This window comes from Varroa jacobsoni, unplaced genomic scaffold (assembly GCF_002532875.2).
Source record: "Varroa jacobsoni isolate VJ856 unplaced genomic scaffold, vjacob_1.0 scaffold_706, whole genome shotgun sequence".
NCBI lineage: Eukaryota > Metazoa > Arthropoda > Arachnida > Mesostigmata > Varroidae > Varroa > Varroa jacobsoni.
In genome coordinates this window covers 189,953-215,558 of record NW_019213608.1, presented here as the reverse complement: position 1 = coordinate 215,558, position 25,606 = coordinate 189,953, and the positions used below count along the sequence as shown (strand labels likewise).

General features: G+C 39.6%; 1 long non-coding RNA gene across 2 annotated transcripts; it reads right to left on the bottom strand.

Moving 5' to 3' along the window:
• Nucleotides 1–4,165: 4,165 nt before the first annotated feature.
• LOC111262840 (uncharacterized) lies at nucleotides 4,166–22,531 on the bottom strand. Of its 2 annotated transcripts, none has more exons than XR_002681885.2 (3): nucleotides 21,739–22,531; nucleotides 21,359–21,432; nucleotides 4,166–4,463 (listed from the first exon to the last, which is right to left on the bottom strand). It is a non-coding gene; the product is annotated as an uncharacterized LOC111262840 (long non-coding RNA). The 2 variants fall into 2 exon arrangements; XR_002681886.2 differs by having other exon boundaries at nucleotides 21,769–22,531.
• Between the last annotated feature and the right edge of the window lie 3,075 nt (nucleotides 22,532–25,606).

Below are 25,606 nucleotides of genomic sequence, written 5' to 3'. Positions count from 1 at the left end.
TCTATAAAAGGCTTGCATCTGGTTAGCTATTTGTAATGAATTATAAACAACTTTAAGATCGACTTGGGTTCGCATAACAACGCGAGCAAATGCTCAATTCCTGCTAAGTACAGATTTTCCCAAATATAACAGATTTTCTTATAATTGAGCAAAGGAAAACTATGGCAAAAAAACGTATCCAGCTTAACAGTACCAACCCTAAGCGAGAAGTTGTAAAACAATTTTTTAACAGCGAGATTAGCTTCTCACCACAATAAAGCAAAATTCGAATAACGGTGGAATAAAAACTCACATATGATACACTGATTTTGACCGGCTAAAGGCAAAAGACCATATTTCAAACCTAGCGTAAAGTAGTTGTTTCTTTGTTTTTGACCTATTCATCAATCGTCTTCCAGTAAATATGTTTGCGAAATCTCAGCATTTATAGCATTTAAGAGTTGTCCACCCTGAAAATGACGTTATCAATCAAATATCCTCCGAGGAGCCTAAGAAACTGCATGGCAACCATGAAGGTAGCTATAGTGCCTTTTTTCACAAGATAATAATATAGATTTGTTAAAATATGGTGTCCATAAAAGCAACTAATGACGCGATTTGTATAACTGTCAGCTCCGAAAATAAACATTAATAAGGAAAGCATTCAGATAGTCAAACACAATGAAACGCAACGATTAGTGAAAACGTTCGTTAGACAAAGCACCGCTGCGATCGCAAAACTTCAGCAAATTTCCGCCCGATAAGTAGCCCAGAGACCCTTAAATAGAGTCTACATAAAGACTCAGCGTTCGGATTCCACTCCTAAACAAGCAGAAAGAAGGCCGAAGGCGTACATGCATTATGTCGATCATGCCGTAGGTAACTTTTATTGCCGGGATCACACCTAGCTCCACAGCATAACAGTAACAGATAATTTACGTTACGCAAATAACTCTGTTTCAAGAAACTTTTGAGGTTGCCATATGACCTTGCAAAAACGCGACAGATGAACCCAAACACGAGACACGAGCGCCCTCTTCTACGTGGAAATATAAGCGTTGTAAACAGCTTTTGCTTTGAAAATCTAACGTCTGCTATCAAAGTGATTCAATGGTGGAAGCAGAAGCGTCTGGAGTGGCTATGAATGAGCTGTGAAGGGATGGACCAGAAAGAGGCGTCCTTCTCACAATGTTACTAACAGTGATTTCGACAAGTCTACATATTTAGCGTTAAAGTGTTTAAGGAGGTTGTATGAAGATGGAAATCAGTCGTTTTATATAATATCAGTTGGGAAATTTTTTAATGGCAAACGAATGGTTATTAGGCCAACTAATTTATGATTACATCAAAAATCGTGTTTTCTGATCTCTGAGTCTAGATTTTAGACTGATGACAATATCTTAATTCGTTCTTCTGCTTATCTTGGTTGTAAAAATGGCGGCACGTATCGTTGAGTTTGATACTATTGTACAGGTGCCGTCTGTGAACAGTAGAGACGCAAACGTGATACTATTGTTATTTAAAAAAAAAAAGCTCACATTATATTACTTACGCATGAGAAATGGAGCTGAGATAACCAAATGAAGAAGTAGCACATAATGTCAAGTTCCAAAGGTTAGTCAAGAACACGAGTAAACGGAAAGATACTTAGATGAGTACACCCATACCTGTCTTACGCGGACTGCTAAGATTAGAGCCACGTTTATTTTGCTCGTAATTGACCCCATAAAGCAATATCCAAATGAGACGTAATAATGTACTAATCCTTACACGACAAACCCTGACGTTTTTTTCGTACAAAGATGCGCCATATATTGAACTGCTTTGCCGATGATTACGGCACACAGAAAGAAGCACAGCATTGATTATAAGAATTTTGTAAGTATTTACATGTTAGGACAGATCTGTACTCACAAAGGCAACATTTAAGTACTGTAACTTTATCTGACGACAGTTCTGAGAACGATAAGATAGCTTACATAGCGTAGTCGCGCTGGAAAAGATGTTTTTGCTTTACGATTGTTGTAACACTGGCCATCAGTATCACGGCAAGGTAATGAGTTGTTTTGGCACTCCCTAATGGTACCTGCCTGTGTGCTATGTGAATATGGGCTTTGTTATCAGTTAGATCAGCCACTTTTTCCGTTCGACTGATCTGAACAAATCTTCACCCAGCTGTTCGCTCCATTGTGTTCAATAATGTATGACGTATTCTTATGCTTTGATAAGGTTTTTTGATTTGGCTTTGTGTTGTGGTATTGATTTCGCTTGATGTTAGTAAATACGCAATCTATAGTTATAATAGTATAGCAATAAAATTCGCAATGTACTCTAACAAAGGTAGTGTATGATTTGCCATGTTTTTTTTTTTGAAAGGGAAGGCACACCAGATCAATGCATTTTTCGAATATAGCGATATTCAGATTATCTGCATTTTAAGTTGATTATCAATAAAACAAGCCCACCTACTGGAATCTGTCAGCGAGGTCGTCACCCCGATATCGATTGGTCGTTCATTGTTAGTCTATCCAAGACAATAAAAGCTCGCTTGTATTTAAAGGTAAATATCGTATAGTGCACCCTAGAAATGCTAAATGATACTTTCAATGGTATGCCACAGTGGTACAAATGTCCACAGAAAACGCTTTTAGTAGCCGTGTTTATACAACTACATCTGTAATTTACCTACTTGGCCCGTTGTTCATAGGAATTTTTACTCTTTCAGATAAATTTTTATACATTATTCCTAATTTTTAAAGTCTGAAAAATCCTCGTCAGAATTAGATCTGAGATCCTATCGCGTAGTCCGGTGTGGCTCGAAGCTTATATAACGCATGGCTATGTATTAGTATTTAATATTAAGTTGACCTGATGTGTCATATTACTACTGTTACCGTCATTTTCTCATTTTATCAGATCATTAAAGGTTTACCTGAGGTATAATTATTTGCCACCAGTGCATGTCCAGGGTGAAGCAAACGATGTCCGATGAAATCGAAATGAGTCACATAATACGGAACTTACGATGCTTAACTATAGAATATGCTAATACCTTCGAAAGAACTGCGTTTTAGACGTTTGATGAAAGCCGCTTATAAGTAATTATACATGATCTTCGAAGGTTTCATTGCGTAATTTAGTGCAATCAGATATGCTATATTCATTATGCGAATACTAATGGTAAACGCAAGAAGTTGCCAGTAACAGAAAAGAATATATCGAAAGAAAATATCGAAAACCTCCCGAAAATGAAGGGTTTTTGGCAAATATCTTTAAATTAATCCATCTCAGTACACTGTTGTAATGCTGTCGATAAAAACATCTATTAAATACGCTCAGACTCTTTTCGTTTTTTAAGTAACAGACTTAATTTTGAAAAAATTTACCCGTGATTCACCTGCTGGATTACTCTGCTGTCGTCCCACAGGTTGTCTAAGCATTGTACCTTAGGTCGACAATAATCAAAAAGGCTTATTATATACTGCGGCCTCACTGAGCAAAGATGATCCATCTTTCTTACGCGATCATCGCGAAGAACCTATTCTTAATAGCGATCTAATCGCTCGCGACTGAGCGTAAATTTTCAATAGCTCTTTTTTGTTAACAGCAGTATGGTTAGAAGCGTCGATTTAAAATAGTCTTATTCCTTTATCGTTACAATTGGTATTCATGTACAGGACTCTACGGCCAGCATTTGCCTCTCTATGCATATATATCCGTAATTAGATGATATCCTTTATGCCTGCTTATTATGGCTGATTAGGAAGGTAGCCTTGCCTTTATTTGTGTAACTATTTAGGACTTTTTGGCGAGACGAACCACGAGGCTTGGCCATTCAGGCAAAAGCTCCGCATTAGACGTTTCTCACAATGCGCTATGCTATGCGAACAGATTTTAAGCTAAGTGGTCGCCAGCAGGAACCAACGAATGTAATAAGATCTTCGACATATAGCCCGAGTCATGCGGGGGACTCACTCGCCTGCCTAATAGCGGGTTCTGTTTTTTTACGCAGGACGCACAAAAGCATAAGCGATAGGCCATAAGTAGAAGTTTTTAGTTGGTTGCTCGATATCGCTGATGAGCGTCTCCTAGCGAAGCTAGATAGCGCAATTTAAATTTTACCAATCCAAATCGATTCAAGTTGGATCTGTTTTGAATATAAGACTGGTTTATGATGACTGGAGAAATGAGCGATTCACTCAACACTTTATTTATATACACGGGCAGAAGCAGAAAATTTTTTGCGTAACCGGATGACAACTCCACTCTCTATTTATTTTCTTCTATTTTTCAATTTTTATCTAATCCATTGGCGATTATGTGTCCTTACTAGGTAAATGGCCCGTAATAAAAGCTTGATTCCGTCTGACCGCATATGCAGCTGTCACCCATGAGTAGAACTTGAATCTTAAACTTATCCTTGGCTGAAAGTCATGTGTTGGCTCGTAGTTACCTGTGGTAGCTGATTTCCTGCGTTCCTGAAACTGTACATAAGGGCTTCAGTAAGTATCTACAAATTCTGTGATTGTACGGACATTGATTCGAGCGGGACAAAAACGCACAATTTTGGGACAAAACGCGCAATAAAGGACGAGCGATACATGCGACATTCTAAACTAGCCATACGCCTTGGATCTTTAGAAAACTGCAACCGGCCAAACATAACGTTAAGCAATACATGATCAGACTACATTGCAGCTAAATGAAAGTACAAATACTACGACAACGCAACGTCCGGGTTTAATCTATCGAGAAGATTGAATATTAGAAATCATCAATAATCATGTTTATGGTGATATTCATCGTCTTTAGAGAGCGCCGCCTTGATGGCCTGCGTAGCAATAAAATTAATCAGACTGTTTAAATCTCTCTTAGTCCTACAAGATGTCGTTAGAAACTGATCTGTTGAAACAGAAATATTATGTCAAGCAAAACGTGTTCTAGAAAGGTGAATTAGGCAAACTAAAATAATAGTCGTGACCTTAATATTACTGGAGCCGGTTTCTAAGAAGCAGCCGACCTCCTGAGACTTCTCTGCTGAACGAATAAATTCTGTTTTTTCAAAAAAACCTGCTTTTGAATTATGTGACACATTTCCGGCATAAAATTGTGCTAGTTATACGAATAATCAAAACAAATAGATAAAACAAATAAAATGATTCCTTGCGAGGGAAGCACATAAGTTAGTTTTATGATAAATTTTTAAATAGCTTGATACAATCGACTGCTAGCATAGCTGCTTGTGTAACTATATTGAAACGCAAATCGTATGTAACCACAAACAGGCGTCACGACAAGGAGATACAATAAGCTGCGTCTGCGTAGTGCTGCAGGCGAACAAAGCACGCTTTCCATTTGACCGAATTCGATGTGCTTCAATGTACCAAATTTTCTCCATGAAAACTTATAAGAGAAGAGTTAACGTACCAGGCAAAAGTGGGCTTTCCAATCAATCTAGCTTGCAAATCTGTGTGTATTGCAGCTTGCTAATAACATTCAAGTGGGATTTTCATATAGGCCCCGTTGTACGTATTTTCGTTAAACGTTTCAGTCTAATTAGCACGCACTAAATGGCCTACTCATTAAAAATTTAAATTTCTAATTATTCATTCCAAAAGTAAACTTAAGTGAGGTTCCATATAATGCTAGGCAGCAAAGCGTCTTGCATCAAAACGTTTAAAGTTACGTTTGAAGAGAAAACACCTTGGCGTTCATCTAGACGAGTTGAACACTTTCTAATATAATTAATTTCAGTCTAATATAATTAATAAATATTATATTTGATTTGTATTTACAATCAGCTTTTCCACTACTGAACGGCGATATGAGCTCGAATGTGCCCAATGCATAGTGTTTCTGTAAAGAAGATTTAAGTATTTTTTCTTAATTTCCTAATATCTTGTTCAAAATCTTTGTACTGCCTCCGAGAATTTGACCAAATATATCAGGTAAAGTCGGCAAACAGAAAACAATAAATTAACATAGGCAAAATGAATGCAAAAAAGTTCCGGTAATATTTTAACCTAGACATATTTTCTAAAGCGTTTTCGATTATGTTGACAAAAGATTCCCATATAAACTCCGAGGCTTGACTAAACAAAAAGCAAACATAGGCAAAATAGGAATTTTCAGGCCAAATGGCCTAATACATATTCTAATATAATACTCGCAAATATAGCGTAAAGGCAAAATTTGCCAAACCCAACCTAAAATGCGATGTACGTCTTTTAGGAGGTTTGATACGAAAAAAAAAAAACTAACTGATCTATTGTTATTTTGTTTATATTTTAATACAGTGTGTAGGTGTTTCTGATATTAGCCAAAGTGAACTCAAACGCTTTTATGAAAAAGAGGAAAATTATGAAATTTGTTTCCGTTTCTGTGATTCGCTCCATTTTGCCGCATTGCCGAGATACAGGCCTAGACTGTCCCAGTGTATATCGAATATACCGAATACTGTCCAGTGCTGCCCGCTGAGGAAAAAAAACCATAGAAAAACCAACGATTGCGAACCTAATATCAAACGACACACAGAGACTGATGGCTATAACCCCGAATGCTGAACATACATTGGTTTGCGCCATCCCAGACAAATAGTTCATTTGTTTTTCCTATGTACATGGGCCCTGATTCAGCTATATCGGTTGGCTTGTCTTTCATGATCTTCTTACTTTCGATCAGCTGATTTTTGGGATGAAAGTAAAGAACACGTCAGATGTCTCAGACGAAGGATAAAGATTGTCGTCTCAAAATTAAGAGCAGAGTCCCACACAAAAATCAAAATTCTTATGTTCTATGGATGAGAAATGAGCTTCAAGAGTATTATTGATGCCATTTGGCTTCGTGAAAGTAGGCAACTTCGTAAAACTTCAAGCCTTGTTCGGTATTTTTTACTTTTCTACGCAAGTAATCCCATCATTCATTATTATAAAACGTTATAGTAGAGAGTTTAGATCAGATAGAGCAATTGCATTGCTGCAGAATATGTATAGTATTAGTTTTTTATTCCATTTTATATAACTCATTATTCATTAATAGGGTGCAACTACTGCGCCCTATATACATATATATATATCAACAAAACTAAAAATGGCCATGTCTCTAAAGCGACATAAATAATTACTGCTGCCTGATGTCGTGTTCGTTAGATTTGTTTTAGGCACCTACAGTGATATTTGGCTTTTACATTCTCCTAAGTTTAGAGAACCAATTGCCATCCGTCCGAAAAGCAACGTTTCTCCTATTAGTGCTTCTGATAATGTCTGCTCAATCTCGTTACGAGTCTGGTTTAGCTTGACATTTCCCTTAAAAGATTAGGCGCGTTTATTGATGCCCTTGAATTTAAGCCCTACGTCACAGACACTGCGCGCCTAAAAGCTTCGCGTTCCCGTACAAATCTCACACATATTATACATCAAACATAACCATTTCATGTATATGTAGTAGTAGACATGGGTGAAGTAACTGAAAAATAAGGACTCGTATAGCTAAGAAGTTTATTAATACTAGGCGCACCTAATACTAGGTGCAATCTTCTTCCAAGAATACAAACCTGCCTGTACGAGTTGACTGCTAATGAATAAGAAGATTTTTTCATGCATCAAGCTCCTGACCCTGATAAGGATTGTGCCATATGAGTACAGAATATGTCCTTTTCGTGGGACCGCGATTTAGTGGCGAAATCCGTCGTTAAATTCGAGAGAAAGGAAATAACAGGAGTGAATGGCAAACGTCTGGCAAGTTATCGTAAATCGTGCTATATTCTCAACGACGTATGTTGACGAAGTGTGAGGTGCTACCTCAGTAACATTCTCCCATTATAATAACCTCAAAAATAAACCTATTACATTTCAGGCTAGGATTGCATAAATTGGATTTCAAATCTGAAACAGAAAACAATGCAGTGAATTCAATTTGGGTTATTAAAACATTAAAATATCTATACATCTCATTTGGTAGATTTAAACACCTGTTTATATTATTCTTTGTTCAGCTAACCTGAATTTATATGCCATCTACATATGCACAATAGAATTTTTCTAACTTTCTTTAAGCGTTAGACTACTAGATAAGTTCACGAAAACACTTGATAAAATTTGTATTATAGTAACATTTTCACTGATAGAGAAATTTCTATAATCGTACGTCTTATACATAGGCACTTCCTTGAGTGTTCTAATTCACGTCTATATATATACACTATAATCCCCGGTTATCGAGTGCGAGCTGATTAGGCCTAAAAAATTAGGCCAAACATGACTTTAATTTATGAGCACTGATCTAACACTCTACAAAAAATGTTATCGATTTCCGCGTCCTAACATCGTACTAAGCTCCAGCAGTGAATTATTGTACCTACTCTAGTCCGTGTGGTATTACTGGAATTGTGCTCAGAACCGGCGACTCGACTTAGCGCTAATTACCGTTAATTAAGTTCCTGAAATGTTTTCAACGGTCTTCATCTTATTATATTAAAGCCTTTCGACTCACTCTTTGTTATCCACCTGCCTGCAAACGACAGATTTTCTCATTTCATCGGTTTGTTTAAACTAATAAACAACTACAGCATTTTTTATTATTAACAAAAAATCGTAGCACCATGTACGCTATTTTCAGACCCTTAGTGTTTCTTGTGAAAGTGTGAAGATCTGTAATGTAACAAATTATACCTGCCGTACAACAGGAGACATAAAACTGTATCTTACAAATCCATATAGCACGGTTAAATTTAAATCTTTAATCATTATCGTGCGATGTTTTTTTTTACTGCTATGTCATTAGACGCTGCGCATTGCTGAAAAATCTTTGAATGTTGCAGCTGGAAGCAATTGGAGAGAAGGCACTGTTTTGTTGTCACTGCAGTTCTTAAATTTAATTTCTATAAAATTTATTTATTTTCTACATAAACACGGTTATGTTTATAAGCACCAGTAGCTTTTTAAAGCGGTTCAGCATCATTCGAGCGGTATATGCCAACCCTGACATCGGTTTGTTGTACAATCAACTTTGTGCAGGCGATCGACATGTCGGATCATATATAAAACAACACCAGCAAACTGAAAATGGTTAGCAGAGTTTGTAGATTAAAATAAATTTATTAGACAATCGCCTTTGAATAAATTTTAAGGAACACACTCCGTTAACGGTACGAATAGTTTTGCTATTTTACTGATGCGTTTCCGCTTGGCAGTGTCTGGTAAAAGACAATTAGCGACGAAATCGTACATCGGTCCAAGACTCAACTGCTGGCTACGTATGGCATCTACTATCTGCTCGAGGTGAACCGCGTTTTAGTAATGAACGACAGATTAATAACTCAAGCGATAGTCTATAATGAATCACCTATAACATGAAAGTAAAAGGCAAATATTCCCATGAAGCTTTTATCGAAAAACTCGTATATCATAGAAAAGTTGTTCCTTGATCGATATATGCAATTCGATAAAATTTAGATATATAAATAGCGCCACGAAAAATGATTTATCAAAATGTAAGCAGTTATAAAATAATTTAATGCAAAAGAATGGATCCTGTCTGCGTATATGCATGCGCATGTGCATGTATATCCAAGTTGAAGCATGCACGCAAACTTCTGCGTGCAAACTAAGTACTGCAACAACTGTGGCTGTGGTACTAATTAACGGTAATATTATCTAAATTATTTACAATTTGAGCCATTTTGTCTAATCCAGTTTCATAACCAGATCCAACAATTCAGCGAACACCAGGACACGAGGCCAAAACAGAGCTAGGTCGAAAAAAAAAAGCCTGTCGCAGGAGTGGATATGCTGTTTCTCTAGGCGTAATCCTCAAAGGAAGGTAGTCGAACAGGAACAAACAGAAATAAATTCGTATTGTGTATACGTTTACTTACATATGGATAATGTATGTATGTATGTATGTATATATAGTCATGGATCTGCCTGGAACAAAAGGTATGAAGCGATTGATGTAGCTTGTCATCTTCTTGTTATGTAAGAGCTATTTCAAAGAACAGAGAGGCCACCGAGCACCAGCAAAGGAGATCCCGCTTTCGGTCTTCAAGGCCCGAGCCGTAAGACCTTTTGATCCATTCAGGTATGGTACATGTGGATCAATATAGTTAGTAATTGAAGAAATAAGCATAAGCGTCATTAAATTTCTCATAATTACAGATGTAAGATTGCTAATGGAAAGGATACAGGCCATAATACCTGTGTAGTAGTGATGTTTCCTGGGTTCGACGCATTGGGTCGATAAGCCAGAAAACCGTGGTACAAAATTTGGCTATGAAAAGACTATTCTTCAAGGACAGTAATAAGGCGATGTTTGAATTCGTGTGGTGGTGAAAAACCACCAAAGAGTTCTACTGATCGAGACGTCGAACGAGATCGAGCGTCTAGCTAGATCGCTGCTTTATAGAAGAACTTCACAGAAGTAAAGCTTTCTGTTGGGAGCAATTTTATAAGCTGATGTTTTTTTTTATTCGCCCGGTTTATAGGTCGGGTAAAATGCAAAGGTTACTTCGCGTGCTTCAGACAAACAGGTTGGCTGGCTTTTTCAGTCGTCTTTGTAATCATGTTCCTCTCGATATCTTTTCAGATGGGATCGAGCTTCTCGTTAGGTGCATGAGCCGGTGATAGATCAACAGGTTAAATATGCACCATTGAACCTTGTTGTTCTACAGGACTATGTGAAGTTTGAAAAAGACTTGACTAAATTAGTCACGTATAAGATACTTTACATTGCAGCTTACGTTACGTCTGAGGCATGGCTGCCATTTTCAGAATGAGAACCCCCTGAGTTGCTTTCCATTTTTTCTGCAGAGTATCTTGGTTATGTATTCACATTAAATGTATGTATTGTAGTTCCTTGACATTTCGTGGAAGACCGCCTTGCTTTTAGAGCCATACGAATATCTAGGACTCAATTATCGACCGGCTCATTTTGGCAGGACTGCTAATACTCGCGTCTCGTCCTTGGCGGGATCTTGTCATCTACGTCATGAGTAATCGGTAATTGGCATCCTACGCTCTCCAATGTCCCCGTATGCTGGGGTTCAATTGCTTTTACTACAATACCTTTATCTATTATAACATCAGCGGCGCGAACGTTCCTAGCGAGGCACTGAAATATGGTTTTTACGGATATATTGACAGAGATTAGATGCATATTAAATACCTCAAATTATGAGTATTAATCTGGATATTAAAATGAAATGATGCAAGTAACCAATACTTTTTCCCCAAGCAATTCGCATTTCAGTTACTATAGGTCCTGGCAAGCACCGTTGTATTTGTCCTAATCGCCATACTTTACTGCCTGATTCAGATGAATGCGTTATTAAATTAGAAAGTAGCACCTTTTTACTCCTCTTATTTTTTTGTGTAACCGTTAATATTTCAGTTGTCGTCAGCTTGAGCGATTCGAAACGATTACGCATTGCGCAGTATTTTCACATTCTGGAACCCTGTGCGAGGAACTTACCAGGGTTTCATTGTCAGGTCAAACATATTGTTTGACCTGACGCACCTGTTTCGATCCGCAGACCTTTTCTAATCGGTAACAATTATCAATGGCATCCTTTAACGTATGTACGCTAAGCAACTCTCATATCTCTAGAGGATGCCGTCCAGTACAATTGTATTTAGATGATGCACCGAGGCGGCATTTAGGTGACAATCGATCGTCGTGTCGTTTCTACGAATTTAATTTATATCACTGTGGCAATTTCGATTCAGACCGTAAAAATCGATTTTTATTAATGCCTGTGATTAACTAACATTTGTTATATAATATGCCTTTCAATACAGAGGTTTGCTTCTTATCCTTCAACACGGAACGAGTAATGTTGACACGAGAAAATCAACAACTAGTGGCTGAAGTAAATAGATGTTTTAAATTTTAGAGAAGCGGGAGTCAAGAAGACAGGATTTGTTAAGAAAAATCAGAAATTGTTAGCCACAGAGGATCTTGAAAGCAGCTTTGTTATTACCCCATATTAAGGTTACAATTGTGACCAGCGGTTTCAGCAGCGAAAATCGCGTCACCCATTTAGTACTTCAAGCTGACACTTTTTAGGAACGGTTCTTGAAGTTAAACGAATGCAAGTTATTCTTTCTATCGTTCTTCGACTGCATAATCTCGGAATTCTCGTTGCAAACGTACGTTCGTTTTTAGAACCTCGTATAAAGGGAAATGCTTAGAATATTACTATTGGTATATCTCTAACTCATTTAGTTATCTATGTATTCTAGTCCTGCATTGTTTTTTCACAGTAAAACATATTTTCATTATTTATTGGTTTAAACAATATAAGAGCAAATACTCCCAATGAACCCTCGCCAGATAAAGACGCTATCGAATTTAAGGGCAACGCAACACAGTGCTGACCAGGTCTTCCGTTGGTTCTCTTACAAATGTCTAAAATATTCGCAGGTGTATTCAAATAAAAAACCGTAGGGGAAGCACAATTTTCAATATTGTTGCAATGTTGTTATCTTCACTTAAGGACATCAGTGCACGAACTGGGTCTGGCAAAAAAGTCGGTGTTGTAGATCGTACAGCACCGCTCTTTCGCGTCATTTTTTTTGTCTCCTGTGAAGTAGAATAGATTCGTTTACAAAAGCCACTTTGGTCATTTCAACCAATTGGGTATTATTGGCCAGTTGCCGTTGGTACAGAGCTGGGAGAACTTCTCCTGCTTGCTCTTTTACCTTTCTGGTTTTGAAGTTTACATCTGACAGAATACTTCGCAATTTCGATAACGTGGCTCTCTTGGTCCTCCTCCCTTGGTCCGCTCAGAGAGCGGAAATTACGGCACTTCAGTTCATTTTCGGCGAACACTGCTACCTTCGCTCTATTTTTAGGTAAAGTCTTACAAACAACAACATCATATTATTCCCGTTCCCTTCAGCGGGATGTGAGCGATTAGCTGATTCCTTCCTTGCATGAGTCAGCAGTGTCCGTGTTCTTCATTAAACGTTTTACCTTTCGTGACTCTTTCATTAGGCGCTTGTCCTGACGAACAATATTATCGCTTGTAAATTGTTTAGCTCTGGCACTTCGTATCGAGGCACCAGCCAGCATAGTAAGACGTTTTTTGGTCTAAATTTAGAGAATAAGAATGACTTTCTGTTATACGAAGGCCAGTACAAGAGAGTCTGGCACTTAACAATCGCACTGAAGACCTTGTTTATAATATCCATTATAAATCTATAAAAAAAAATAATAAAATCCATTTAGAACATATCTTTACAGAGAAAGACTAAGGTATTTGACATTTGCTATACGATATTTCGTCGACACCCTTCCCGAAATCTAAAACATACACGCATTGCTCAATGTAATATGTGGTACGCTAGACGGGTTTGCAAACAAATAAATGGCAGGCTTTCTAGTGGCATATTATAAACCTTTTTGTAGACCAAAATGAGCAGCTTGGATACAAATGATCTTTGCTTTCAGTGAGATGGAGCAACTCGTCGCAGCACGTGCGATTTAATCAGTCTTCTTGAAACCGTGTTTTAATACCAGCTATGGACATGGAAAACCTCGATTTGCAATGCTGATATCGAAGCACCGCTCCGATCTTGTAAGTTGACGCTTCTTGATACATTCCTACAAAGCTATGTGGAGTACAAAGCCTATAAATTAAAGCGGAAAACCTGAAAAGCCGCATCCATGGAGCACCGGTACTGAATTACGCAGAGCCGTAATTTGAAGTGACATCAACAAGATCAAGCTATGCAAACGATTATCTGGGAAGACATTTGACATTTAGCCCGTGTATCGCAAGGTAAATTGGCTAGCTTAGCGTAACGTAATAAAAAAAAACAAAACACGCACAAATATTCGGTCTTCGTTTCTACCAGGGCGTTCAAATATTTCGGACACCTTCTTCTTAACTCTAGGTTGCTTACTATGTAATGAAAAAAACGCGTCCGAAGTCGGAAAGGCCGAAAAGAAGTATTTTGTACTCGTGGTATGTGATCTTTTATACCCGAAAACGCTAATTAAATCCAAAACACAGATCATATGTATTTCGAGTACTTACATGAATATCATTGATACTGAAAGCATACGCTGGACTATTTGCCGTATGCAACAGTAACTCCGAGATCCGCCGTAGGTACATCTAAAATACAGAGGGATATCTACAGCGACCTCGTCCATACGTGTGTAATATAGCACAATGAAGGCAGGACAGTTGGAGCTTAGCACTTCAATGCTTGTAGCATTCAACGAATGGTTGATGGAAGTCACGATTAGAGTTTATAACTTGACGTCAAGGAACGCAATAATTTTGGCTTGATAATGATGAATCGATATGATATGGGTGGAAAAATTTAATGAGCGATTGTGAAAACCACAGGACTAAAAGTGTAACGGATACCTTTTTACCCTGGAAAGCTTCGTGCACGATCGCGGTAAATCCACGATGGCCGCACTAGAAACCCTGCCAAGGAAAAATAATTAAACGTCTGTGTGCCAATCCGTGTCATATAACGGGTCAAAATATCGGCAGCTTTTTATCGTCGCATGTATTGCAGCACGACTGGAGACCTCAGAAAATCATAAGGCGAAAATCTTCTTCAAATCAATCCAGGTAGATTTAACAAGTCGCCGTTTTTAACGTGAAGATAGTAAAAATTACAATGATGTGTAATTTTATCTCGTAGCGGAAGAGCTGAATTGAGGCGCCACTATTACAATAGATTTAGGCGTACAACGAAAAAAAACGGTGCGCTCAAGAGATCAAATCATAGATATATAGTATATGCATGCGGTAATTTAGATAAAATCGTAGAAACAGGTATTTGGTTTTACCTTGTGTGCTGCAACCATCTTACATGACTGATTGGCTTTTACATCGGAGACAGGGATTTCTTTCTCTGATAAATCCAACCATCTCAATTTTGTCTATTCAGAAGAGAAGATTATCGACTAGCATTGTCATTTTCAGCACCCACATGTGGTAATGATAGCACGCTGCTTGCCACAATTATATAGGGTAAAAGCCATTACGTATATTTAACTGTGTGTACTTATAGCGCAATAACTTTTCTGTTCACGTAAGTAGTATAGTACGTGTCGCTGTTAGTACTTTCAATCAAAGGTCCGGTCGTTCAGATCACCGAATCGGTTTATACCATGATTTATAGACAGATACCAAAAATCTTGATAATGCGCTGTAAAACCCAATTGATAAAACTGATAAAAACCCAATTTGTCTATCATACAGTTTACAGTGCTCTTTTCTTTATTTTGATTATTATTATTTTGTTGCGTACCTCTCACTCTTCCCCTTTACATCTGATCGCTGGCGTTACTAACTATTAATAAGACTGTTAGATGTATGCTCTGAAGCGAGAAAAATTTCATATGGACAGCTACCAGCCGCATGCAGGTTCCGCATGCAGCAACAACAGCTGTACGGCGTCTTTTTTCTCAGGCAGAGGGCCCGAACAGTGAACGGGGTTCTCGTTTCAATGAGCTTTTCTTACTTTCACCTCATGCTTTTAACGCGATGCATCCACTGCATTCGTGAACTCCAGCGGCCAGCACCACTACAGTCGTCGTAACGCATTATGCGGACCCTGCTTTCCTCAAAAACCGCTCCCATCCCCTTCTGGCCACTCTTCGTCGTCTGCCGTGTTTAGTGAATGATACTCTTCTTTGAGCGCAAGGAACAAACTGAGAGCAATAGAACGATGAAATGAAGGCAACGGTGGCAGATAGCCCGCGATAATGGCGAAAAACGGGTCTGTGAAAGACGTAATCGGCGAGCATCGGGGCAATAACACGACCGCAGTAACAAAAACGATTTAGGGTAGTCGGGTTCTGTCGAGCCTAGCAGGAAATGCAGAAGTACTAAACACTTAGACAAAAAGGAAACACAGCTATTTGCTGTCTGAGCTCATCCTCAACATCGCAAACCCAACGTCATCCCCCTTCTGCTGTTGTTATTGTGCAGGTTTCTATTTGCGCACCGAAATGTCCGACACCTGGAAGTTCTCCATAGCGATTAGAAACACTCATTGAGAACAAGCGACGCACGCAGAACTGGACTCGCCAGTACCTCATCACAGTGCTTCGAGAAGCACCTGCACAAATGCAACTAAGTCAGCAGTTGCGATACAATAGGCGATGGCTCGTTACTGACTTTGTCCGCCTGAGCAAGCTTTTCATCTGCTCTATTCCCTTTTCTTTCTTTTCATCTCTGCTGCAGCTGGGCGTCATGACTTTCCCGATCCACGCATCACTTCCTACGATGGCCCCGTCAGAATAGCGCCAAGCTTCACGCAAGCACCCTCTCTACCGTTGATGGTAATGGCGACAGCAGTCAACATCCCTCAGTCTAGCTGAAAAATAATTGCCTTACGCCAGTTTCGCTTCGGCCAATTTTGCCAGGCATTCTCTCTAAGTGATAGTTCCAAACTTGCTCATGAAAGACGAACCTTTCGGCCAAAGCGTATTTATCTTCGTATTTACAGTTATGTGGACTAGCGAGATACCCACTGCTGCTGCTCGCAAAATAAAGATAATCGCTATCTGTACGATAGTCATGTTGGTTAGTTTGGGTTTTGCAAGGAAAAGACTGATATGTTAGACGAAGCTTCCTTGAATTAACACGCGTTGAGTTGCCCATGGAGCTACGTAGTACATAGGACAAAAGTAGGCTAGGAAATGTATATAGTGAATAGAATTAATGGCAATAAGGCGTTTAAGGTTTACGGGTATCAGTCATGAGCCTGGACATGAAGCATTTAAGTAAAGCAGCTGGCTGGATCGAACTGTCACGGGTGCTGCACGGCTTCACAGACATACTATTATGTCAAAACTATGACGTGTTGTTTTATTAACGTGAAACGAAGGTGAAGGGTAGGATCCGTCGAGTAAGGAATGAAGCCGTCAGATAAAAACGGTCGAAAAAGCGCTTCGACTGGAGCCACGTCACACGTTACAATATTACGACAAAATTGAGCACGACCCCCAGATAGTAGATTAATTGTTCACATAGCTTTCAGTATATATCGCATATTCTTCCGTAAATTGAATTTAGAAAAGACGACTTAGCTTGCGGTAGCGTTGCGGTATAGCTTAGCGCCTCTAGCGGTCTAATTATGTATGCTTGTTACTCTTTCTTCCAGAGCTAAAGCACTCTTTTTTTCTTCTAGAGTTTGGAGGCTAAGGGCATCTCAGTTCCAGCCAGCGTTACAGCACATTGTTAAAGCTTTAGGTCGGCTGCACAATGCGTCTACTTGTATGCCAGCTCAAAGGTTTCCTAACTGCGCGAACAAGGCTGAAGATCAACGACTTTTCTTTCAGTATCCGCTAGCTGTAAAAGAGGAGTAATTTAACTATAATTTCATGGCGTTCCTATGTAGCCTTAAGTAATACAAATCCAACTCAGCAAAGATAAGTGGCCCAATTAGTGCATAATATTTCATCGCATTATGTCATAGACTGATACGCGTTCGTTACATTATGGCATCACGTTCATGTTGATTTTAATGACTTAACACAGGAGTATTTGCCCTCCTGTCCCTAAAAAAAGAGCAGTCATGCGCCTCTCTGCCCCATTCCCATCCGAAACTGTTTACACCTCATTGCTTAACTGCAACTTCCAGAAATGCTTTTACGAACACTAACTGGATATGACAGTGTCCATCCAATCGACCTAGTATACCATGACCCGTTACAAGTCCGAGCCTTCCGCCTGGTTTCAGATCTTTGACGGTGTCAGGGCAATGCTGGCTTTCATCCATTGGACAGGTATGCACGTGGACTCGTGATACATTATCTGAAAACACTGGGAAGCAACCCAGTAGCAGTGACCAGTTTATGTGGCTTATCTTCAGCAGCAGACCTGGAAGTGTTTGCATTTATCTCTTGCCTACTCTCGCGAATCTCTCACTTGCTTGACCAGCGTGTCACCCACTCTCCTATCCCTACCTGCTGTTTTTTTCTCTCTAACAAAGAAGAACGCCATGCGCTCTTTCGTACCCAAACGGGTCAGACATATTCAGCTCTGTAGCCACCGTATTAACGAGAAGTGGCCCTGCACGTATATGTAGCAGTCTATTGACTGCGAGTCCAGGCGAGGGTACCAGCGCGCAGGTGGAGGCGGCAGCCTGCCTGTTCCAAAGTTGCCGGACCGACGATAAGTCGCAGAGGCCAGTTCAGCTGACTGCCTAACCAAAAAGCAAAAAGTGCCACCACAGAATGCAATTCAAAAGGATAGTAGTTGTGGTCATCTCCTGTCCCTCTAACCTTCCAGTGAAGATACATTCTAATGAACCTTATTTAGAAAGTCTGCTGCACGCACTGACAAACATAGTAATTAGGAACCGCAAAGTAGAAGATAGGGTACATTGTATTATCGATCGAAATAGTTCTTTGACGCACAATGAAAGCTGTTCGGATTCTTTTTTTTTTGGATTTCTAGAAAAAGATGTTGGTTCATTACCTGTCCTGACAATTGTTTTTAAAAGAACCTACCATGCATATAGGGAAATTTTATCTTTGGGGGACCCTTATCAAGTCAGAAATAACGGACTATTGGTGGCCACTTATGCAGAGACAGGCCCAAATAAAGTTTGCTAAAAAAAATATAACATATACGCCTTTAAGTCCAAAATTGCGGTAGGACCGCAGTGCAGCAGACGGCCGGCCTTCATCAGCACGAAGTGACCTGAGGCTACAACAAGGTAAAACAAATGTTTCGAGCTCTTGCGTCCAATACGACAGTTACGCATTGCTTCAAACGGCTGGCCTCTTCCAGCACAAAACAACGTATATTTACGTTTGCTTTCAGACGTAACCCACCTTGTGTGTTCTGAGGATTAATTAACGAATACGTTACTGCCACTGCCTTATCAGGGTGAGGAAGTCAAAATAATTGAACTTAAAGCAATTATCCGTGTAAATATTCTAAAATTGAAATTGACGATGCGAAATAGGCAGCACAATACATATTAACATCTGGTGTCTATCATAATTTCATTATCGATGAACGCAGGCGATGGAGCATGTCTGTGACTCAGTTTTACTGCTATCCCTTATAAGTTTTCTGGGTCATAATTAATTGATAACTCTTTAGTGCCACGCACTTTTAATATTTGTTATTTTGCCTGAAGTTCTACATACTTGCGGAGAAAAGCCAGGCCCAAAGTCTGTCGTTGTGTCGCTTCATTTCTCCAACGTAAGTTGTATTTTCAAGTTCTGTTGGAAGCTGTGTGATGCTATAACTAAATAACTGTCAATGACAACAGGTGCAGATGCGGACGAGAGTGGAAAGGAAAAAGGCGAAAGAGAAGCGGGGAGGGGGGTGTATGGAGATGAATATTTCAAGACAAAAGTAAGAAGCAGAGAAAGAACAGATGGGGAGATGCCCTCGGGTAAAACGGTGACTACCGCTACCTTGAGCGGGCGAATGCTGGTTAGAAATGAACATTGACGATGGTAACACGTTTATGACGGTTAGTACTGCTTAGACAGAACCAGGAAATTGACCGTTTTGCTATGACTGGTACAAGTATTATTCAGATACGAATATACTTATTTATTATTTATATGCTGTTACTTGTCGAAAATCATCTTGATTAAGACATTCACCGTTATATAATAGATGAAACGTGCAGCACTATGGCCAATCAAACAGGGCAGAAACGCCGATGCTGACTCTCAATGTGCGGAATGAAAAATCACTATTGTACGCAATTGTTCCCATCTACAGCTTAGAAAAGGCTCAAGTAGCAAACGATCAGTTCTTCCGGTCACAGTGCCTTTGCACAATGCACTTTACCATACTGAAAAAAAATATTTGGGTACTGCAGATAGACGCGACGTTTTTTGGGGATCTGTTTGTTAGGAGAAGTGAGTCTGAGCAATACGATGATGATACCAAGTATCCTTCTATGCATGGCAAATAGCTACATGAAGGGCGAATTGTGTTGACGAGAAATAGTTCGATTGATTTCGATGCCAAGTGGATGCCCCTGGTTCGACTCGAACGTTAATTGCAGTTAATGAATTACTGGGTAATTAACTAATGTTACTGAGAGGTCTGGAGCACTATATCATATTTTCGATGTGCATATACACACACTTAATTAATAGACGTTCTCTATAAATTAATAAACTTCTCTAAAGGTCGAGACGAGCTGTTTCGTCGATGTTTTACGTGAAGGTCTGGGAAGTTCCGAGGACGTTTTCATTATGACTCATAATGGTGCTTAGCTAGTTCCGACGACTGGTCGTAAAGGCTCAGACGATGCTTTTTTACCTCATCCGAGTACGTTTGGCCAAGCCCGTGCTAAACATAACCGGTCGACACTACAACATTTGAGCTCACCTGTACGCTCAACGATTATCTTGCAAAGCACTAAATAAGAAGCACTAATAAAAGCCTCCTAGGCAAATGTCGACAATACGATAACACGGAGTCGTTTCAAGTAAATAACGGCCGTTGTACATTTTGCTCGTCTTTACCTATGCCATCGATGATTTGAAGCGTCGCGTCTTGGTTTGTATGTTCGACTTAAACTCTATTTGTGTGTTCTGTCATAGCTAGGGTGATTTTGAACGGAAAGCAAACGAGTGTGCACTGCTAGTTTTTTTTAATGACTAGCTTATAGGCTGGCCTGCTGATAAATCTATGTCCACAATCTTTACCTAACCATTGGCTTTGAACTGCAATCGCTCCCGCGGTACCTTTCATTCGTGATAATTACTTTTGTGAGTTTAAAGTTTCATGTATCTATTTGTTATTTGATAGAAGAAGGGCTCATTCATCTACGGTGTTAGGGTAATACATCACGAACACCAAGGCAGGCCTTTTTCTAACTATATCTATGTTTCTCTTTTTATCAAAGCCCTCGTAGAGATTACTATATTGCAGTAAGGTACGTCGCCTAACGTTTTAGCGTATTTTATCGAATTACTTCATCACCTGAGGAAAGGTAATAACCTGAGGAAAGGTTATTCCAGTCAACAGAGCAATTGCAGACTTCTCACGAGCTTACTTCCACGTTGTTTTAAACAGCGTCAAATTGGGCGTTGAGAGGCCAATATAACTTCTCCTTATCTTTTTGAAATTCTCCTTATAGCAGAGAATCACCTCGAAATAAGGCCGAATGAAGATATATAGTTATACGTATACACACATAGATAAAAAATCGAGAGCCAATCCTCACCGTTATAGGCATCTGTTCGCCCCCAAATGCAGCGTTCACTCAGCGACAGTCACAAACAGTTTCCGAATAAGACATTTATAATTATAATAGATATGCCGACTAAACGACCTCTCTTATAACATTGCGCCCTGTAATCTTATAATACTAATATAATATAATACTAACAAGAACAAATCGATCGATGACCACTATGTACTTACTTATGTGCGTAAAGCGAGAAAATCAGCAGTCTTGAAAACGATTCAGCAATGTTATGTATTCGAAGACTGTAGTTCTGAAATTAGATTAATCCACCAGTGCAACTGCGTTAATTGTACGTACGATCAGAGACGCTGCGAATGTTATATACATATAAACGCTGCACAAAGATACGCCTCTGATAATACGTTGCCATTTGAGTTCTTGATTAACTTGTACGGTCGGGACGTTTCGACCAGGGCTGGCTAACGGATGCCCGTAGCTCAAAGAGTGTGGACAGCGTTCGGTGAATTTTTCTTCACAAACTGCATCGCGTACTAGACAAAATTCATTGTAAACATAATCTGTGTTCAGTAGTTAATCGAACGGTGTCCTGCCTTACCTGCACCATATATGTCAACTCCCTACAAACCTCGTTCGTCCTTTGTATAGTAGGCACAGTTGTTGTCTACGAATAGCTAGCCCCCGTTTTGCAGCTGCCAACCGATTACTACAGCCGGGGTTGACCGCTTCTGCTGAATTATCCACCCGTAATTCAATGTTTTTTCTCTATAAGTGGCTACAGTCCGCGTTGCACAGTCTTGTTCAAACGCAATTAAACGAACCGCATCTAGCGGGATTCCGCAAATAAGCGGCAGTATTCTGTCGCTCCCTTTACCGCTTCTTCATAGATACGCAACGACAGTCCCCTTTATCTCCCGTCAACATGAAGCTTCCACCGCGATAGCGGTCAACGCCAGTTAGGTGACTGTCAGCAAATGCAGCAAGATTGAGCAACATCGCAATAAGGTCAAACGTAAAGGCAGAAGCTATAGGCAACGAAATGGTAATACCATCAAGACTGAAACAATATTGACGGACAGCGACGGTCGCCTGTGATCGCAGCCGCAAAAACGTGCTTTGCATAAGTCGCGACGTCCTAAATAAATGGTTCCAGCAGCGTCAACAAACCTACCCCGACTGCCAATTACTACCCGTTACCAGCAACAAGCGTTACCGACACGCTAGCGTCATCGATGACGGCCCAGCGTGCATGTTTAGGCTAGCATTACTACTGAAACGCTCCCGTTCGTGCCCAACAACCCGCGGCCAGCGCGAGCGATGTGCCTCTCTGTGCTCGGGCAACATTTTCCGTTTGCAAGTCTATACTTGCCGCGGCTCAGTTTCTTCGATCTGCTAAGTAAGTTTTAGTCCTTAGTTTCTCTTGTTTTGCTTCTGCTTCTATCGGCGCTCCTCCCCCAACAACTCCTAAACGTTTAATGCAACGCGTTTGCTTCTCGCGTGCGTCTTGCTTTTGCCAAAATCAGATTTCCGTGAACGAGTACGTACAGGAAAGCTTCACGTACCACGAAAACGCTTCATGGGAAATAAACAGTTAGACGGCGGCTATTGGACTATATATTTTTTAGCTATTGGCAAAATCGACCTGGTCGATAAAGCCAATTTCTACATGGCTGGGCTGAGCGGAGCGTGTTAATAGGATCGAAAGTGTCGCCGCTTGTGCATGCCGAAATGATTTCGATAGCTTCTGGCTGAATCTTTAGTCCAGCCTAGTGGCTATGACATCGCAGACGTCAAGTACTAGGTTCTAGTTGTGCTAACTCACAGTAAAATCTAGCATTTCATTCTCGCAGTGGATATAGATCTATGATTCCTTATTACTATTTCAAAGACGCTATCTGATAAATGAGTTGTGTTTCTACACGTGGGTACAGAGGCACAGTTGCGATGCAGTTTAACATTCGACCAAACATCGTCGAAGTGCATTTTTTTTTTCTATTTAGTTAACTTTATCATATTAATGACATAAAATAGTTCAAATTATGACTTTATTATATGAAATATGTAGCTAGATTTTCTCTAGTGCAAACGTTTTGTGTTAGCGCTTGCTATAGAATAATTTCGAAAGCTAGAGTTCCAAGAAGATTATGAGCCCGCTGCACTATTGGTGATATTCGAAAAGTGAACACTGAAAAGCCCCTCATTCTAGTGATATTAAGGGAATATATATATATATTCTTTTCCCACATATAATCTGAAATGCATGGAATTTTAATGCAATTGTGTCATAGGCAAATATTCATGCGACAGTTTCTGATTTTTCCTAAGTGACTAACTGAAGTGCGTGCAGAACCAGGTACGCAGGAGAGATGCCCTGTCTCGCCCTTAGAAGTGCTTTTTATATAGAGAAAAGATTGAGATTTTTGTTCGCGTCCCTACAGAATCTGCCGCTTCGTGGGGTCATAATATACCGGACCATCTGCTGAAACGCGCAATATCGGCTCAGTAATACGTCAAACGATAATAAGCGATATCAAAACTTTAAGTCGGCTACTTAATGGTTCCGAATTTTCATTTAACAGAGTTGATTTGCTAGTTTAGCTAAATATTTTCTTTAAGCTCCGTGCTTATAGAGATACGATCATCCGTCGCTTTCGTCCGCAATGGCGCGGGATTAAACGAAAGTTAGTACTGATTAGGTGGCATAATGATTTAATGACATTGGGGATATATAGGCCACCCAATGGGCCACACGCAAGTCTGGAAGGCCCCTATTGATATCCCTCTGTTAGCGCCCATATTAAGAGGATTCTGGAAAAACTAGTTAAGTAAACAAACGGCACTGCGTTTAAAATCGGAATGTTTAAACAGGTAGCATTTTCGTGACTGGGAAATAAGCCTTAAAAAACCTGGGTGGAACCCAGAGTCCTGTGAATCGGAATTTGATTTGTGTGGACCATTTAAGCGGCTCACTGATTTACAAAAGCAATATCCTCACGCTGTTATGAAGTTTTCAACCTCTAAACTGCGAACGCTGGCACGTAATCGAGATTTCCATCCAAGCTGAATCGTGATTTCTCTATTTTAATATGTAGTTATCATATCATTAGAAAAACAGTCTGCTATTTTACCTGCAACGCTGTGGTGCTTTAAAGAGTGCTAACCGAGTTCGAAACTCTGAATTCAATATCTAAGAATCTTATTTGCGGAAAAACTTCCGTTGCTATATTTGTGCATTTTAATCATTCGGTTTTCGGCAAGCTTTTACTCGCTGATACGGATTGAAGTAGATCGTTCACATCAAGGTGCGCCTTCGGAACCTATTATATGCCTAGTTCCAGAAATAGAATGGTTAATATAAACTTAATCTGGGCATAAAGTCAAAACAGCATCTTTTTTACGACATCGTTTGACACTAAATAAATACAGCGCCCCGTGGTTTGTGACTGAAACCATTCGTTGTGCACTGCATCGATTAGAGGCGGGAACATCGTAAGTTGGAATATGTTTTTGGAAACGTAACTAACTTGGTAACGTATCTGTCTGACGCACTGGACTGGGTATCGCGCATGGTCAAATAAAAATGATTATGGTATTAAATAAATATGAAATAATATGCTTGGAGAATTTACGTTTTACCTGTATTAAAAAGCAAGCATTGCCCCTTTGTAGGGTATTAGTGACAGGTAGAACTAGAATAGGCAATCCACATTGAGCGGATCGGACTACGCTCTGTTTTCCCCTATGAATAATTCACTATAGCTGTAAGCAGGCACCGCCTCGGAGGGAACCGCATTCGCAATCCAATGATTTATGTTTCAGTTTTCTTTAAATAGCTACGAAGTGGAATGATTAAAGTCAGTCGAGCCGGCAAGCGACAAAGGTACGCTTTCTACGTACGCTATATGCAGGACGCATTTGTCCGAGGACTTTGCTGTGCAAGAAAGCGCAGCGTCAGGGCTGATTATGTTATAAGGGAATATGAATATAGATCCTTGGTGAGCAACCTATTTTGACACAGGAGCTATAGTTAAACAAAGAAACATTAAGACTTAATAATTAATAGTATTACGTTTGACAAGCTAATATACGTTTTTAGCTTAAGTTAATCTCCAATATGATGATTGTTCCATTGGCCAATGATGATTTGTCCGTCTCCTTTCGTTCTGAATCATAAGTAACCCTTAAGATTTGGCGAGAAGGCTAAGCAAAGGAACTCTGAACTTCAGCAACCCATCATCCAGAGTTTACGTGCATCAATTTCTCGTGTCAAGCTCGCAGTGTGCGATGAAATTTCAATTCATAACTGTATAGTATTAATAACATGGATATAGCCTAAGATCAGTTTGCTACCTATCGTTCATCTTGAGAAATGAGGTAACAGAAACGTGGCTGGCTGCCTACCAATTCAATAAACCGAGTGCATAGGCTCGGTTTATTTTTATATAATATATAGATATAATGTAATA